The sequence below is a fragment of the Elephas maximus genome, chromosome 5 (assembly GCF_024166365.1).
Source record: "Elephas maximus indicus isolate mEleMax1 chromosome 5, mEleMax1 primary haplotype, whole genome shotgun sequence".
Taxonomy (NCBI): domain Eukaryota; kingdom Metazoa; phylum Chordata; class Mammalia; order Proboscidea; family Elephantidae; genus Elephas; species Elephas maximus.
Window position 1 is genome coordinate 139,243,242 of NC_064823.1, and position 17,347 is coordinate 139,260,588.

At 41.5% G+C, this 17,347-nt stretch overlaps 1 protein-coding gene across 1 annotated transcript in view; it reads left to right on the forward strand.

Annotated features, from left to right (window-relative positions):
- The window catches only part of PPARGC1A (PPARG coactivator 1 alpha), an 830,369-nt gene that overhangs the window by 256,150 nt on the left and 556,872 nt on the right, over nt 1-17,347 (forward strand). The gene's annotated exons all lie outside the window — the stretch shown is intronic.

Here is a 17,347-nt window from a genome sequence, read left to right on the forward strand (position 1 = left end):
ATTGATAATCTGATGTCCTTTGAGGAATTATGTATTTCTGAAATCTCTAATGTTTTGTCACTATGTTGGTGGTAGGACATCCCTCCTACCCCGAATTCAGGCAATGTTGACTAGATAATTCGGAAGAATATATGTCTGCATGTTGTATACAAATGTTGCTATAAACCCTGGATATGAATGTAAGGTGTCTTTATTTCTCTTCTCCCACCTCTCTCTCCTTTTCTTTTTGAACTGTATTTAACTGTGTTTTGAGCAGTCAGTTTGTCTCTCGTAGAAATGGTTGGTTTCAGGCAGACTGAAGGTTTCACTGCTGTGAACAATGTTTTGTTAATGATGACACTAGATTAGACATCCCTTGGCCAATTTACTAAGTGTTTTGTTTCCAGACTTCGGGCAGGGGCGGCACAGAGGAAGAGGCCAACCAAAATGTTGCTCTAAGCGTGGAATACCCCCCTTCCTGACCATGTTACAGTCCAAGTGACTTGAGAGTTGCCAGCTACCCATGCAAGGGCCAAAGGCTGCAAGCCACAAAATCAAAGAGCAGGCAGAAACTGTACAATCCCAAAGCAACTGCTTCAGCTACTTATTTTCCCTGTTGAATGGTGCATCTTTTCATTTTGCTGGCCCTGCCATTGTATGTACCACCATGATGAGTCAGTTACATACCCAGTGCGTAATCCATAGTTCTGTCTTTTATTTATTTCTTTTTTAAGGTCGGCTGTAGGTCCTTTAAAGGCTCCTGAAATAGAGAAGTTTCAAAAGGGTTGTGACTGCTTGTTGAAGCCCATTTTAGTGAGTAGCCCTGAGGTTCATGGGTTGTAGGATCTTATGTCTGGAAGGCTTCTTACATGTCTCATCTAGTCCTATGCCTTGGCCAATTCTAAGGATTCCATCTGATGGGTACCGAGAAGCTCTAGAGGCAGAGAGACTACCATCTTAAGAGGCAACTGTTTACCAGTTACGATGTTTTTCCCAAGTTGAACCCAAACCCACCATCTATGTAACTTCCACCCTTGAGTCCTAATATTAGTATTCACCCCCACAAAGAACAAGCCTTCCTCCTCCAAAGTGATGCCCTTTCAAATATTTGGTGGCACCATTCAGGTCCCCCTACAGTAGCTTCCTTTTCAGATTCCAACAACCAGAGCTTGTATGGCATGACTTCCAAATTCCTTACCCCCCTGGAAAGGTTCTCATTTGTCTGTATCTTTCTTGATAAGCAGCACTGAGAATCACCCTTCTCCAGGCCCCAGTCTGCATCTCAAAGTCAAGAGCGCTAACCAAAGGCATGGAAGAGCATGACCTCAGAAGAAGTCGCCTGGAACCACTTGCGCGCATGGATTGGTTTGAGTAACAAGACAGCAAAGCCCACATCCCCCTGTGCGAAGCAGACAATTGACAGGGAGAAAGTTGTTTTGGTTAATAATACAATCTGCTTGCCTCCTGTAGATGCAGCAGTAGCCTACTAATTCGTTAGAAGTGAATTAAGGTTGTTTACCGATGTTTTAAAGCAACTGTCAGAGTGAAAAAAAGTTCGTACTAAATGAGACCACTCACCTACTTCGGAGTTGCTGTTTATTTTAAGCTGAGTGCATAAATAATATATAGAGATAGGAAGGGTGATTTCAAGCGTTAGAACACGAAGCCTCGTGTTTACTAACTGTCATTGGGCTGAAGAGAATTTAAACAGCTCTGAACCTTTTTGTCTGTGAATGCAAGGCATGAAATTAACTTTCATTTCATAGCAGAAATCATGATTACGGCAGTCTTGTTGATACGTCTCCTGCCGACCTGGATCTCTTTTGCTATGCGAGACAAGCCTTGGCGACAGACAGCTTCCCGTGTCTCGCTTGAAACAAGACCCCCCTTCTCCCCGCCCCAAATAAGCAGGGACCTGCCTGGGCCACCGAGTCAATTTGTTCTGGAAAGAGAGAGAAGTGGCGAGAGGATACTACAGGAGGCTCTGGGGTTTCTAGTCCTGCCTGCCAGTAACGCTCCCTGAATCTTCCTTTCTTCACCTGTAGAATGGGCATACTACCCCAGGAAGATGGTGAGACTGCAGGGAAGTGATTGTCGTGAAATGGCTGTCAAAGCTCTCAGGTGTCTTATCTGAGCAGGGCAATATAATAATAATAATAAACCCAAGCCCACTGCCGTCGAGTGGATTCCGACTCCTAGCGACCCTATGGGACAGAGTAGAACTGCCCCATAGAGTTTCCCAGGAGCACCTGGCGGATTCAAACTGCCGACCTCTTGGTTAAGTGCTACGGTTCCTAACCACTATGCCACCAGGGTTTCCAAGATAATAATAGCTAATGCTATTAAGTCTGTGTTCTAAGTGCTTTATATGTATGAACCCATTTCATCTGCCCAACAACCCTATGGGACTGGTGCTATTATTATCTCAATTTTACCTCTACAAAAAATGAAGCATAGGGAACCATTGTCTTACAGCTAAAACGTGATGAAGCTGGGATTCACACACCAGACAATTGGGGTCCGGAGTTTACATTCTGAGATATTGCTTATGGGAGAAAGGACGAGATTTTTCTACATATGTTGTGCCTCTTGGTCATGCACAAATAAATAAAACTTCATTCCTAATACCCTGCACCAAATTTAGACGGAGAAAAATGCAATGTCTTCTCTAGTGATTATCAGTGAGGAGGATTCCCATTGGGTTGGCAAGTAGCAGACCGTATGGATTAATTACGTTTTATGTGTAAAAAACTTGGTGATTCGTAGATGAAAGCCCTCAGTGAAAAGATCTATTACTGGTAATGCTTTCAGAAACAAGAAATTTGATTCACTTTTTGTCCCAGTAAACTCCAAAGTGTGATAGCCTATTTTGGAGTGGAGGGAGAGTATTAGAGAATGAATAGAAAATGTATGGAATGTTTAATTTTGCATGATTACATTTCGTATTTGCAGAAGTAACTGAGGCAAATAGAAGTGCATAATAATGCCACAGCCTACCTCTTCTGGATGTTTTGATGGAGCACTTGGGGTTTTACAGTCTGAGACATAAACCCTTTGGGATAAACCCTTATTAAGCAAATGAACAAAAACGTACTTGTGTGTGCATCATTGAAAATATGTAATTTGTATAACTGCATTTTAAATTTATATTTACAGTATATTTATGTGAATTTCAAAAGAGAAAAGAGCTGCAAGTGATTAATGAAAACAAAAATGGTGTGAGTCTGCAGACATTTTTTTTCCTGAAATATACGCAGCCATACAAGGCTCAGACTGATAAGTTTGAGTGGCAAAGTGTGGGGGTCTGATCTGCTTCAGATTTCTGAATGAAGCGCTCCAAAAATAGTGCCATTTCCATAATCCCAGAGAAATGGATGGACTCCTAAGAAGTAATCAGCGGAGGGAAAGAACACGTTCCGCACTTCCCAATTGCAAAAATCTCCCCAACTGCTGCTGTGCTCTAGCCCTTGTTCATACAATAAGATAATTGCATAATTAAATACACTATGGAATTCCAATAATTGGAAACTTTGTTTTCTCATCACAATGTGCAACTTGCTGATGTTGAAAAGCCTGGCAGTGCTTTTCGGAGGCCAGATCATTCTTTCACATCATCGCGTCCTTTGCAGCAGGCTGCGGCGCGGCTTGCTGATCCGAGACACTTCCCTTTCAGGTTATTTTTAGCTGGTTATATTTAGACAAGGTGAACTTAAGCAGGAAGTCCCCCAAAGTCTGACTTGCTTGCCTGGACCATGGGAGTTGAGGACCATTCTGCTCAAAGCATCTCTTGTGCCCTCGAGATCTGTTTAATTGGTGAAAAGAAAGCTGAAGATGCGTGCTGTTTAGACTCCGGGCGGGGGGGCGGGAGGCTCCTCTTTGGGTAATAATTGTGACATGGCTTAGTGGAGTCTTCAAGGGGGTCCCGCGCTAGGCTCCGTAGGTTCAAACTCTGGCGTGGCCTCTTACGCGCTGTGTGAGGTGGAGGGAAGTACTTAATCACTCCTGTGTTTCTTATCCTATAAAGTGAGAATCACAGTACCTACATCTCTGGATTGGTGTGAGGCTTAAATGAGTTAATAATATATGTGAAAACCAAAAAGCTAGTTGCTGTCAACTTGATTTTGACTCACGGCAGCCCCACGTGTGTCAGAATAGAACTGTGCTCCATAAAACCAAAAAACCAAACCCAGTGCCCTTGAGTCAACTCTGACCGACTGATTAAAAAAAAAAAAAAATTATTATTTATTTATTTATTTTTAAATAGTGACCCTATATTCACAGCAACCCTACAGAACAGAGTAGAACTGCCCCACTGAGTTTCCGAGGAGCGCCTGGTGGGCCCTTTGGTTAGCAGCTGCAGCCCTTAACCACTGTGCCACCAGGGTTTCCCTGTGCTCCATAGCGTTTTGCAATGATTTTTTGGAAGCAGATCACCGGGCCTTTCTTTGGAAGCACCTCTGGGTGGTTAACAGTGAGTGTGTTAACTGCACCACTGAGACTCTTAATACATGTAAAGAGCTTAGAAAATACTTGGCAGTTTTTAAGCACCCAGTAAACATTAGCTGAGTGGTGCAAACAGTTAACGTGCATGGATGCTAACTGAAAGGTTGGAGATTTGAGTCCACCCAGGAGGCACCTAGGAAGAAAGGGCTGGCTATCTACTTCTGAAAAATCAGCATTGAAAGCCTTACGGAGCACAGTTCTGCTCTGACATACATGGGGTCACCACGAGTTAGGATTTTTTTTTTAATTTAAATGTTAGTATTATACATTTCATATTCACTGGAACTGTGGCAAACCTTTCAGTAAGAATAATTAAGTAGATTTATGGTTTCATCCATTCAAGAAATATTTACTGAATACCATATGTACTACCATCCTGGGACCAAGGAAACAAAGATGAATAATACCTATTTCTTGCCCTGGAATTGTTCAACCAAATTGAGAAAAAAGACACGTAAATAGATGCTGATGATGACAATGATGACGACGATGATGATAAAAATCATAGTACAAGAATTGTGTCTGTCAGATAGTAGGACATCTTATCAGGGACTGCTCTGTCATCAAAGTGTCTTCAGCATCTAACACATAGATGAATACATGACAGGAATTTGTCTTAAGATTATTTTGTTTGAAAGGTAAACTATATAGGGCAGAGAAGGTATCTAGTACAGAGCAGTCATATAGCTGGGGCTCAGTACATGTTTGAAGAATAAATGGATGAATGCATGCATGCATGGAAAAAACTGACTTTAAACTTCTCTTTAGGAGCCAAAGGATTTACTACAGTCAGCTTGAGAAAGCACATGAATTTGCTATTTTTGAACACTGTATCAGGACTAGGGTGAGGCAAGTGAGGCATCTAGGGCACACAATTTAAGGAGGCACCTGTACAACGCTAGGATTGAGTGCCTCCTTAAATTGTGTGCTCGCTTGCCTTACCCTAGTCCATGTCTTCTCTCTTATATTTTATTTTGTTGTTTTTGAGAATATCCACAGAAGAATAGAGTTTCTACATGTACAATTTAGTGACACTGATTACATTCTTCCAGTTGTGCAACCATTCTCACCTTTTCTACGTTGTTCCTTCCCCATTAACATAAGCTCACTGCCCCTTAAATTTCTTATCTAATCTTTTGAGTTATTGTTGTCAGTTTGAACTCATGTAGATAGATTTTAAAAGAGCACAATATTCAAGGCAGACATCCTTTACTAGTTAAGCTAAACTATTGTTTGGTTTTAAGAAGACTTCAAGAATTTGGTTTTTTGGTTTGGAGGTTCAGGGTCATGATTTCATAGGACATACCAGTTACTTGGTCTAATGATGTATTTAGAGCTTCTGTTCTACCCCCTAGTTTGTTGTGTAGTGCCTGGGGTCTTAATAGCTTGCAAGCAGTCATCCCAGGCACAACAATTGGTCTCTATTCTCCTGGAGTAACAGAGGAATAAGAAGAGTCGGGAATAAGAGGGGGAAATGGAATGTGTGGCTAATTGCATCTATGAACAATTTCCTCCTTTGCCATGAGACCAGAAGAACTATATGGTGCCTGGCTACCATTACTGAAAATTTTGATCAAAGAGTCTATAGAAGCAACCATCTGATCAAAAGGTGGGAAAATGCAGAACAGGATTTCAGATTCTCATGGAATCTAGTCTTTCTGGAGCCTTGGAGCCAGATAAACCCCCAGAACTATTATCCTGAGATAAACTTCAAACCTTAAACCAAAAATATCCCCTGAAGTTTTTTGAATACCTTAGTCTTACCTGTATGACTGTTTTTATTTGTACATGTATTGAAACATTTTCTCCAGCTTTTTATTTTGAAAAATTTTTAGACTACAGAAAAATGGAAAGAATAGAGCAAGGCATACCTTTTTGCTGTTTACCTTTTCCCTGGATTCATCAATTAACACTTTACCACATTTACCTTATTCTTTTCTATGTAAGTGACTTGGAATCTTGTTCTAATTTACCATTGAAATCATACTGTATTCTGCATACAACATCCCCCTACCCTGGCCTCCAGTGCACATGTTATATTTACTTCCTTAAATTCTGTATTTCTAAATTATCAATTTTGGAAGAGAAGGCCAAAAAGTACATTAAAAGAACTTTGCTTAAATTTTTTTTTTCAAGTTTAAAAACTGTTGCTTGGACTTTATATTTAGACTCTTGCTATACTACCTTATTTAGACTACAGCCAATAGAAAATTATGAAAATCTTAAAGGTTAGAAAGTTTTTCTGGGTGCTCTGGCATTCTTTGTCAGAGAGGAGAGATTTGTTGAAAAGGCAAATTCCCTTGACCATTTTCTTTTTTTTTTTTTTCTGAGAGCCTTTCAAAAGTAGATGGTTGTCCAATTACTAATAAAATGACAACAGAATTTTCTAGGTTAAGAATAGTCACCGTAAGAGGTGATTTTGCAAATATACTATAGAGGCTATATTCTACATTTGGTGATACACTCTCAAATAAAGAGGACTAAACATTTGATTTTGGACTATTTGACATACTTATATGGAAAAAAAATACTTTTTCTGATAAACTTGAATATTTCCAAAAATAAGATATCTGTGACCATAAAAGTGTTGCAAGATATACTTAAAGATTGCATTCTTTCATTTTAATGTCTTTGAAATGATCTTTGTGGAAGCCTGGGGAATCAATGGAAAGTCCTCAGGGCCACCATTGGCACTGCCAATGGGCTGGGCAGGTGAAAGTGACCGACAATGGAAATCCAGGCCCCTCATTCCATGTTTCATCAGAGCAGCTCTGATAGTTTGTGTTTTGTATTGGGCATCTGAGATTTAGAATTCTGGGTTGGGCAAATGGTTAATGTGCTCAACTGCTAAATGAAAGGTTAGAGGTTCAAGTCCACTTAGAGGCAACTTGGAAGAAAGGCTTGACTATCTACTTCCAAAAAATCTGCCATTGAAAACCGTATGGAACCCAGTTCTACTCTGACACACATGGGGTCACCATGAGTTAGAATCGATTCAACAGCAAATTTTTTTTTTTTTTTTTCTGCCTATGATTCAGTTTTTAAGAAAGGGTTCTAAAACGAAAAAGGGATAGTTTGGAAACCATAGCATTAGTGGGTAGAAGAAGAAACAGGAAGAAATTCATCCAGCAATGTTGGCTGGCGATGAGAAATGACAGGTGCCAACTTGAGGCATGGGAGAGGTCAGAAAAAACCATGACGAGCAGATGCAAGAACTAAAAAATCATAGGAGTCTGGGAGTATTAGGGTCAAATGCCCATACATACCCTAAGGCCAGACCCAGAAAAACCAAGCCTGTTGCCGTCACATCGAGTCAGACTCGTATCTTAAACTTGAATGATTCCTGGTCCCTCACCCAGAGATTCTGAGTCTGTAGATCTGAGGAGGGGCTAAGGACTCTAATTTTTAAACGCTCACCCCATAGCCCACAGAGAGAAATTGCTCTAATGTCGTGATTGCATCCTCGGACATTGTAATATCTGGTGTTGATAAAGATGAATAGAGTTGTGAAGAAAATGATAAATTCAGTCCAGTATAAAAATCCAGGTGCCATTGAGTCAACTCTGACTCATGGCAACCTTAGGTATGTCAGAGCAGAAATGTGCTCCATAGGCTTTTTAGTGGCTGATTTTTCAGAAGTACTTAGACAGACCCTTTTTCTGAGGTGCCTGTGGATGGACTCAAACTGCCAACCTTCTGGTTAGCAACCAAGTGTATTAACACCTTGCACCCGCCAGGGACTCTGTCCAGTATAATGCAAGCCGTTTAAAATCCAGGGAAGTTTTAGAATGATTTACTTCCAAAATGCTTAAAAAAGAAAAGGCTATCCTGAAGAATAGGGAGAAAAGACAAACAAATTGATACTTGTACTATAAAGTGAAGTTTACTAAGTCCTAACGGGAGAGGTGCACAAAGACCACTAAAGAAATAGAGCTCTCCTCTGGCTGAATTCTTAGAAGGTTCTTGGAAGAGGGGATTTCATTGCGGGGACCTTAGGACTTAATAAGTGCAGACTGTGGAGTCACACGGACCTGGGTTTGAATCTTGACTCTGCTACTTCCTAGATGGAGGACCCTAGGAAAATTACCTACTTTCTTAAGAACTGAGTATGAAGGAAGATTCAGTTAATGATGTATGAAAGTACTGAGCACAAAATCCAAAAAATCCAAACCCATTGCCATCTAATTGAATTCTGACTCATAGTGACCCTATAGGACAGACTAGAACTGCCTCACAGGGTTTCCAAGGCTGTAATCTTTATGGAAGCAGACTGCCACATCTTTCTGCCAACAAGTGGCTGGTGGGTTCAAACCGCTGACCTTTTGATTGGTAGCGAGGACTTAACCACTGTGCCACTAGGGTTAAACAATAGATACTAATAAGTGGTTGCAATTATTATTATATTTATTTGAGATAGACCTTAGAATGGGTAGGATTTCAAGAGGCAGGGGTGAGAATGTGCTGTTTATTGATTTTGGTTTTGGTTTTGGATGGGGGTGGGAGGATCAAGAGACTATCTCAAAGTAGAGAGACGGTATAGACAAACACTGAGGTAAGAAATCATGGTGCATGCTTTTGTTCATAGTTGAATGTTTTCAAAAGTGTCATTTCTATTGGTTTTAGAAGGTACAAATATTTTGTAAATATCTACTAATTTAATCCTCATAGTGACTCTATGAAGTAGGCATTATCATTCAACAGATTATTAAACTGAGGAATAGAAAGGTTAAATAATTTGCCCAAAGTCACACAGCTAGTCATTGGCGGAGCCAGGATTTGAACCCATACGGCATCTGCATTGTTAACCAATATGCTATGCTACTTTAACAATAATGATTTACATTAATGTGAAATATAACTAGCATAGTGAAAACCATGGTTTTATAGATATCATTGCCTAGAACAATAGTAAAATTTTGAAAAGTACTTTGATTTAAATGAATCGTATAAAACAAATAATAGTAGGGGTGGGAGCAAAAGTCAACCAATCCTGAAAGTGGTCCCCAAATGACTTTGACCTGGGACCTTTGACCTGGGGCAGTGAAAGATACAGTGGCAAAGACAGATTGGGCCTACTGAGGAGATTGTGGTCTCCAAATCATTGTCGTGTAAAACAACAACAAACCCTTCTTTCAAGTTCTGGGGAAGAAGCAAGTAGGCTCAGCCTGGGTGGGAAGCTCCAGGCAAGAAAGGCGTTGTAGCTTGCTGAGTTCACTCCCACTTCCCTGCAGTTCCATTGGGAATGGGGATGGGGCGGGGGCGGGGGTGGGGGCGGGGGCGGGGGGATCTGTCCTTGACCCTGAATGTCTGCTAAGTGTTTGGACTTGGAACGCCATTCTGGAGTTTTTAATTTCTCTTTTTCTTTCTCTTCCCCCTCTCCTCTCTCCTTCCTCTGCTAAGTGTCTGCTAAGTGTTTGGACTTGGAACGCCATTCTGGAGTTTTTAGTTTCTCTTCCTCTTTCTCTTCCCCACCTCCTCTCTCCTTCTTTTTTCTCCTCCTGCTCTTTCTTCTTCTTTCCTTTGTGTGTGATGACTGCTTTCAGTGAAGTATGCCCAGGAATGCAAATGCCTAATGCCATTCCATAGGAAAATGAGTTTGGTATTCTCTATGGCATTTTAGGGAGCCTTGGTGGAGTAGTAGTTAAGCATTTGGCTGCTAACCAAAAAGTCGGCAGTTCAAATCCACCAGCAGCTCTTTGGAGACCCTATGGGACAGTTCTACTCTGTCCTTTAGGATCGCTGTGAGTCAAAATCGACCTCACAGCAATGGGTTTTTTTTTCTCCTGGTAGCACAGTGGTTAAGCACTAGGGTGCTAACGGAAAGGTTGGTAGTTCGAATCCACCAGCAGCTCCATGAGAGAAAGATGTGGCAGTCTGCTTCCACAAAGATTTACAGCGTTCAAAACTTTAAAGGACAGTTCTACTCTGTATTGTAGGGTCACTATGAGTTGGGATTGGCTCAGCTGCAGTGGGTTGAGTTTTGTTTGTTTAGGGTGTTTCCAGTTATCTTCAACTTTCCAGGATGGCACCTGTGCCTGCCTCTGTCTCTGTCCTTTGGATGTGGACAGAAAAACCTAGAAATCTACATAATCCTAAACCAATCCATCCTTAGCCTTTTATGTTGGCAGCAAATTTATTATCCTAGCAACCTGTTTGAAGCTAATATTAAAATGGGTTTGCTTTCCTTGAGCAAATGAGCTCAGGAATTATTCTATAAATTGCAGGAAATCAGAGTATAATAGCCACTGTGGGTAAAGGATGACGTGGTAGTTTCATGGTCCCCCAAACCTAGGTGTGGGGTACCTACACCTTGGATTCTAGATCTGCAGTGCTATGCTAGTGTGACACTGGGTTCTCATCTCCCCAGATGACTGGTCTCCTTATCCAGTCTTGCTCACTTCTTCTGTCATATCCTGAGAAGTACAGTCCCTGGGTGGTGCAAAGAGTTAATGTATTCGGCTGCTAACCAAAAAGTTGGAAGTTCGAGTCTACCTACAGGTGCCTTGGAAGAAAATCCTGGTGATCTACTTCCAAAAAAATAGCTGTTAAAAACCGTATGGAGCACAGTTCTACTCTGACACATTGGGGTTGCCATGAGTCAAGAGTCGACTTGATGGCAACTGCTTATCCTGAGCACTAGTGTCACAATCCGTTCTTCGTACTGTTCTAATCTCACCATTTAGTGCTCTCCTTGGCATACGGGGTACGTTCAGTAAATCAGTGTTTGCTCATTGCTTAATGAATGATATCATTAATTCAGCATTGCTTCAGATTATGTTTTAACAAATATTTGTTGAGCAGCTACTATGTGATGGGGGTTGTGCTAGAGGCTTTTGTACTGTCTGATTCCCACAACATCCCTGTTCACCTCTTGACAATGGAGAAACTGAGGCTCAGGGAGATGAAATGACTTAACCAAGGTCACACACTCTTGGCTCTACACAATTGAAGTCCAGATACCCTGATCTTCAAGCTCGGTTTTCTATTGGCGTTCTGCCACTCTCCCCTGCCTCACAAACATTGAGTGAGTTTCCCACTCTCTACTAAACTGGAGGAGCCCTGGTGGCACAGGAGTTAAGTGTCTGGCCGCTAATCAAGAGGCCGCCAGTTTGAATCTACCAGCAGCTCCTTGGAAACCCTGTGGGGCAGTTCTACTATGTCCTATAGGGTCACTATGAGTCGTAATTAACTCGACAGCAACGGGTTTGGTTTTTGGCTTATTAAACTGTAGTTTCCTCTCAACTTGCTTGCCAGGATGTCAGTAATCAACCTGCAAGTAGAAGGGGCATTTCTCCCTTTTGGCTGTAAATAAGGTATTTTGTCTTCATGCTAGGAGACCCTGAGTGTCATCAAATGTTACTGCCCACAGTGAGCCCAGGAATGGAAGCCGTTCTAGAGTTCTGAGCAGGGGCTGTCTGTGAACAAACCATGTCCCAAAGGCTGGCTTGCAGTTTAAAATAATTGTCACAGTGGCTAGAAAATTGAATTGGTTAAACCTTTTGGTTTTAGATTTTTTTTGGGGGGGGGGAGAGTAACTCTATGATTTTTACTTGTCACAGGCTACAGAGAAAGAAAGGAAAAACAAAAACCACAGAGTGAAACTTCATAGCTATTTTTCTTCCCTGTATGTTTGTAGCAGTTATTTATATCTGGGAAGTTTCCATGGGGATTTAGTTCAGGATATAGACTTGGTAGTGTGGCTTCTGCACTCCGTGGTGACATTTGACAGACTGCAGGCAAAGTAGGATGGATTTCTTCTAGCTAGATGGATGAATCTTGGGGACAGAGAGTTGGGGGTGTACTATATTATGAGATGGATTTATGGATCTGAATCTAAAAGCGACCTGTGGCCTGTCAATAGGAGATCGGTATCAATAATGTTTGATAAATTAGGGCTCCCAACCCTTTGTTTTGTTTGTTTTATGAACTGTGCTTGGCAATAACAATAAAAGACTCCCAGTGGTGTATTGGGAATGGCTTATTGCGCTCGTCATGTGCAATACTGACCTTAGGGCCCAGCTCTGGATACTGCACGTGTTATAACCACGCTCTGCTGGGCCTCACTTCCTTCCCAGAATTAGACATTCCCCCGCTATGTTGCATTTCAATATCGGCTTTGTGTATTAAACTTGGAACGCTGTGCCCATGGTGCAGGTAGCATCTTCATTTTCCAGATGAAGAAATTAAGACACTGTGAGGTTAAATGAGCTGCCCAAGGCCACATGGTAAATCTATAAGAGTGCTGGGATCTGGGCTGAGGTGTCATGGTTCCGACTCTGTGGTGACAAAGTGAAAGGAGCTGAATTTGCAAAAAGGATGCCAATAATGTGATACTTTTGCCCCAAGTGTGGTGAGGCTGCCATCTTATCTCTGAGCCTTTTGGGGAAGGAATTCATGTCCTTGTGTAGGAAGCAGACGGTTCCCTTGAGTTTTGGCAGAAAACATGCTTTATTTGGTCTTTGAAGCTACAGATCAAGGCTGAAGACATCCTACACCCCACTGGATGCTGACCCTCAAGGGATGGTTCTTATATTATCTTTTATGGGCCAGCTATATGCTCAACCAGGTGTTAGGTGATATGGAGGGTAGACAGAAATAGAAGACACAGTTCTTCTCCTAAAGTGCTTACATTTTTGTTGAGTGCGAATGTTATGGATTGAATTATGTTCCTGAAAACATATGTTGAAATCTTATCCCCTGTACTTATGAATACATTTGGAGCCCTAGTGGGAAAGTGGTTAAGAGCTTGGCTGCTAACCAAAAGGTCAGGAGTTTGAATCCACCAGCCACTCCTTGGAAACCCTATGGGGAAGCTCTACTCTGTCCTATAGGGTCGCTATGAGTTGGAATCAACTCAACGGCAACAGGTTTGTTTTAGAGCCCTGGTGGTACAGTGGTTAAGTGTTTGGCTGCTAACCAAAAAGTTGGTGGTTCGAACTCACCGGCTGCTCTGAGGGAGAAAGATATAGCAGTCTGTTCCTGTAAAGATTTCAGCCTTGGGAGCCCTATGGGCAGCTCTATTCTGTCCTGTATGGTCCTTATGAGTCAGAATCTGTTTGATGGCAAGTGGGGGGGGGGGAGGGGAGCTTTATACATACCTATGAAGGTGACCCTTTTGAAAATAAGAGTTTTTGCTATGCTAATAGGGTAATTGACTTAGTGGTTAAGTGTTGGGCTGTTCACAAAAAGGTCAGACATTCTAGTTGGAATCCACTAGGTATTCCTTGGAAACCCTGTGGGGCAGTTCTATTCTGCCTTTTAGGGTCACTATGAGTGGGAACTGACTTGAAAGCAACATGTTTGGTTTTTTGGTAATGAGGTAATACTGGACTAGAGTGGGTCCTAACCCTACTCCATTCTGAGTCTTTTAAAAAGGGAAAACACATGTGGTGAGAGAGAGACACACAGAGAAGAGACCATGTAAGGAACCCTTTATAAGCCAAGGAAAGCCAAGGAACGCCTGGGGCCACTAACAAGGACGGACCCTTCCCTAGATTCGATGCCCTGATTTGGACTGTAAAACTGTAAAGCCACACACTTGTGGTAGTTTTTGTTAAGGTAGCACTAGCAAATGAAGCTGGCCAATTTCTTATCCCCAAGCTTCTTCGTTACTGGGATGGTAGAAATCTTCGGTGGATGTAACAGTCCTGTGACTCCAGTTCCCACAATCACACCCACAAACATTATAATAATGAACGATTACAATGTGCTAAATAAACACATTGGATATACTATCTCATCCAATCTCAGCAATAACCTAGGAATTAGGCCAACCAAGACATTTGGGGTTAGCAATCCCTGGGTGTACCTTGTGGGGTTTAGGTATAACTCTGAATTTGTAACTGATTTCTTTGGTTTAAATTATGTTACCCTTTTGAGCATCTTCTGAAACTTTGAATTAGGGTCATTTTACTTTGCCATCATAATAATGATAAACTGGAATAGAATACCAAAGAGATAATTATCTGGTGAAACATAGCAAAACCTTTATGAACTAAAATGCTTGGGAGGTAAATGGAATTTTACCAGATTACCTAGGGAAAACATTAAAAAAAAAAAAAGTTTCAGTTGAAACTTCATTCTAAAGTGTATCATGGAAACATACCTCTATCTCTGTTTTCCTGCCTTGGTAAACATGGTGTATGAGTGTAACTCAGTTTTCCTTTTTGTAGAGACTCAGGATCATCATTCTGAATTTTTTTTTTTTTTTTAAATAAGAATTGAGAGGATGTAAGAATTAGCCAGCTGATGATCTTTAGCTCCAATTTTTAACACTGTTGTCAGTTGCACTCAAATTGGCTCTGACTCCTGGTGGCCTTACATAAGAGAATGAAATGTTGCCTCATCCTGCACCATCTTCAGAATCGTTGGTATGCTTGAGTCCATCGTTGTGACTATTGAGTCAATTCATCTCATTGAGGGTTTCCCTCATTTCCATTGACCCTCTACTCCACCAGACCGGGCAGTGTTGTGTTCTGTGGTACACAGAGTTGCTATGAGTTGGAACCAACTCGACAGCACCTAACAACAACAACTCTACCAAACATGATATACTTTTCTAGCCATTGGTCTTCCCTAATGACCTGTCCAAAGTAAGCAAGTTGAAGTCTTGCCATCTTCACTTCTAAGGAACAATCTGGTTGTATTTTTTCTAAGACTGATTTGTTCTTTCTTTTGGCAGTCCATGGTATATTCACTATTCTTCACCAACATATTTTGAATGCATCGTTTCTTCTGTCTTCATTTTTCATTATCCATTTTTGACAGTTTATTTCAAATACAGTCAATTAAATGGGACATTTTCCACAATCTCCCTTGCATCTCTTATCTCGGGGAAGCTTGTCTAATAGTACCATTTAGCTTTCTCTCTCTCCCCCTCCCCAGTCCATAGTCCTCAGGACTCAAAGAAGAAAGCCAATGTCTCCTGAAAATATTGTTAGAAGTGCAGGTTCCCCCATAGATTCAGATGTAATCTGTTAGGAATGGGGCCTAGGAATATTTATTGCTAATAAGCATTTTTGTGTTTTTCTAACCAGCACTCTAACAAGCTTATTAGAATCCTTATTTCAAACAAGCAGGTGTTCCATGGCCCACACTTTGAGAAACAGTGTCAGAGGCTGAGACGCTGGCTCCCGAGGAAGGTCAAGTGGAGTGGGAGAGGGGGTAAACACTATGGGGAAGTGATCCCTCTCCTACGAGATGGTTCCCTGGGTGATTTGGTGGTGGATTTTAGTCAATGACTTGCTAGTTCCACGATCTTGTACGAAATTCAGACCACACATCTTACCCCAAATTCAAGTTTACAAACATTCACTGAAGACATACCTTGGGAGTCCAGGATCTGAATGAAAAGCAGTATAATACGGATTGCAGGGAAATTTATTTATTATTGGAATAGTTTTGTATAGTAAGGAGGATTTATTTCTCCTCCCTTAATAATTAAAAAAAAAAAAAAATTACCTGGTTGATATTGTCAGATTTAGGGCATGTATACGAAAAGACAAAAACATTTTTTTTTCCAACTCATGGCAACCCCATGTGTGTCAGAGTAGAGCTGTGCTCCGTAGGGTTTTTAATGACTGATTTTTCAGAAGTAGATCACCACACCTTTCTTCCGAGGCATCTCTGGATGGACTTGAACCTCCAACCTTTTTGTTAGCAGCCAAACATATTAACTCTTTGCACCACCCAGCGACTCTATAAAACCACTAACACCAGCATTGTTACGTTACAGTTATTTACCCAGACATTTATATACTGTATGGACACGTGCTCTTTGAAATTGTTGGTTATTCTGTCAAATACAGAAATTATTCACAGAGAATATTTTCAGTACTTAAAAAAAAAAGAAAATACTACTATGCACATACAGGGGTGTGTGTGTGTGTGTGGCTTGTGGGGGGGTATCAGCAAACAAGCCATGAACTAATAATAAAACAAATTAGCAAAGACATAATTAAGTACAACTTATATCAAAGTATCTGAATAGGAATAAAACCCCAAACCCATTGTCACTGAGTTGAATTCAGACTCATAGCAACCCTATAGGAGAGAGTAGAGCTGGCCCACAGGGTTTCCAAGGCTATAATCTTTATGGAAGCAGACTGTCACATCTTTCTCCTGAGGAGCAGCTGGTGGGTTTGAACTGCTGACCTTGTGGTTAGCAGCCAAACACTTAACCATTGCGCCACCAGGGCTCCTTGAATAGGATATGATTACAAGGTTATATGTAAAAATGGAGGGAAAGAATAGACATTTTTCTTTTCTTCTATACAATTTCACGTTCCTCCATTGTCCTGAAGCTGTTTTTGAGCTGCCAAGTTGGGTCACGACTTGGGCCAAACCTTTTCTAAGGGAATGGTCTGTGCGAGCTGGCAGACTGTCAAGCTGTGTGCGGTCTTCTTACCAGCAAATGAGCAAATCAGAGTCATAAGTTGCAAATGTGCCTCAAATTAACGTCTGCATAGTAGGGGATCAGCTTGGCCTCACGCAAAGTCCAGCTCAGTGACAGCCTTCTCTCGTGGCAGCTGAATCCGGGAGATGGTGGGACATGAAAGCACAGTGGGCCTCAGCTTCCACAGGGTATGAACTCGCTGTCCTGCGCTTGAAATGTCACATTCCAAGAGGTCCTGGAATTACCAGGCTCAGTGTCATATCGTGCTGCGGGCTCTGTTGACATGATGCAAGCCTTGCTTATCTGACCAGGCCTAAAATAAGCTGCTCCTATGCTTTATTTATGAGCTCTGGGCCACCCAGGCCCATGAGGTAAGTAACCTTGGGGTACACAGCATTTGATCACTTCAATTCCCATTAACTACCTGTTTCTAAATGGGGAAAAGCATTTACCCAGCACACTGCGTTATTC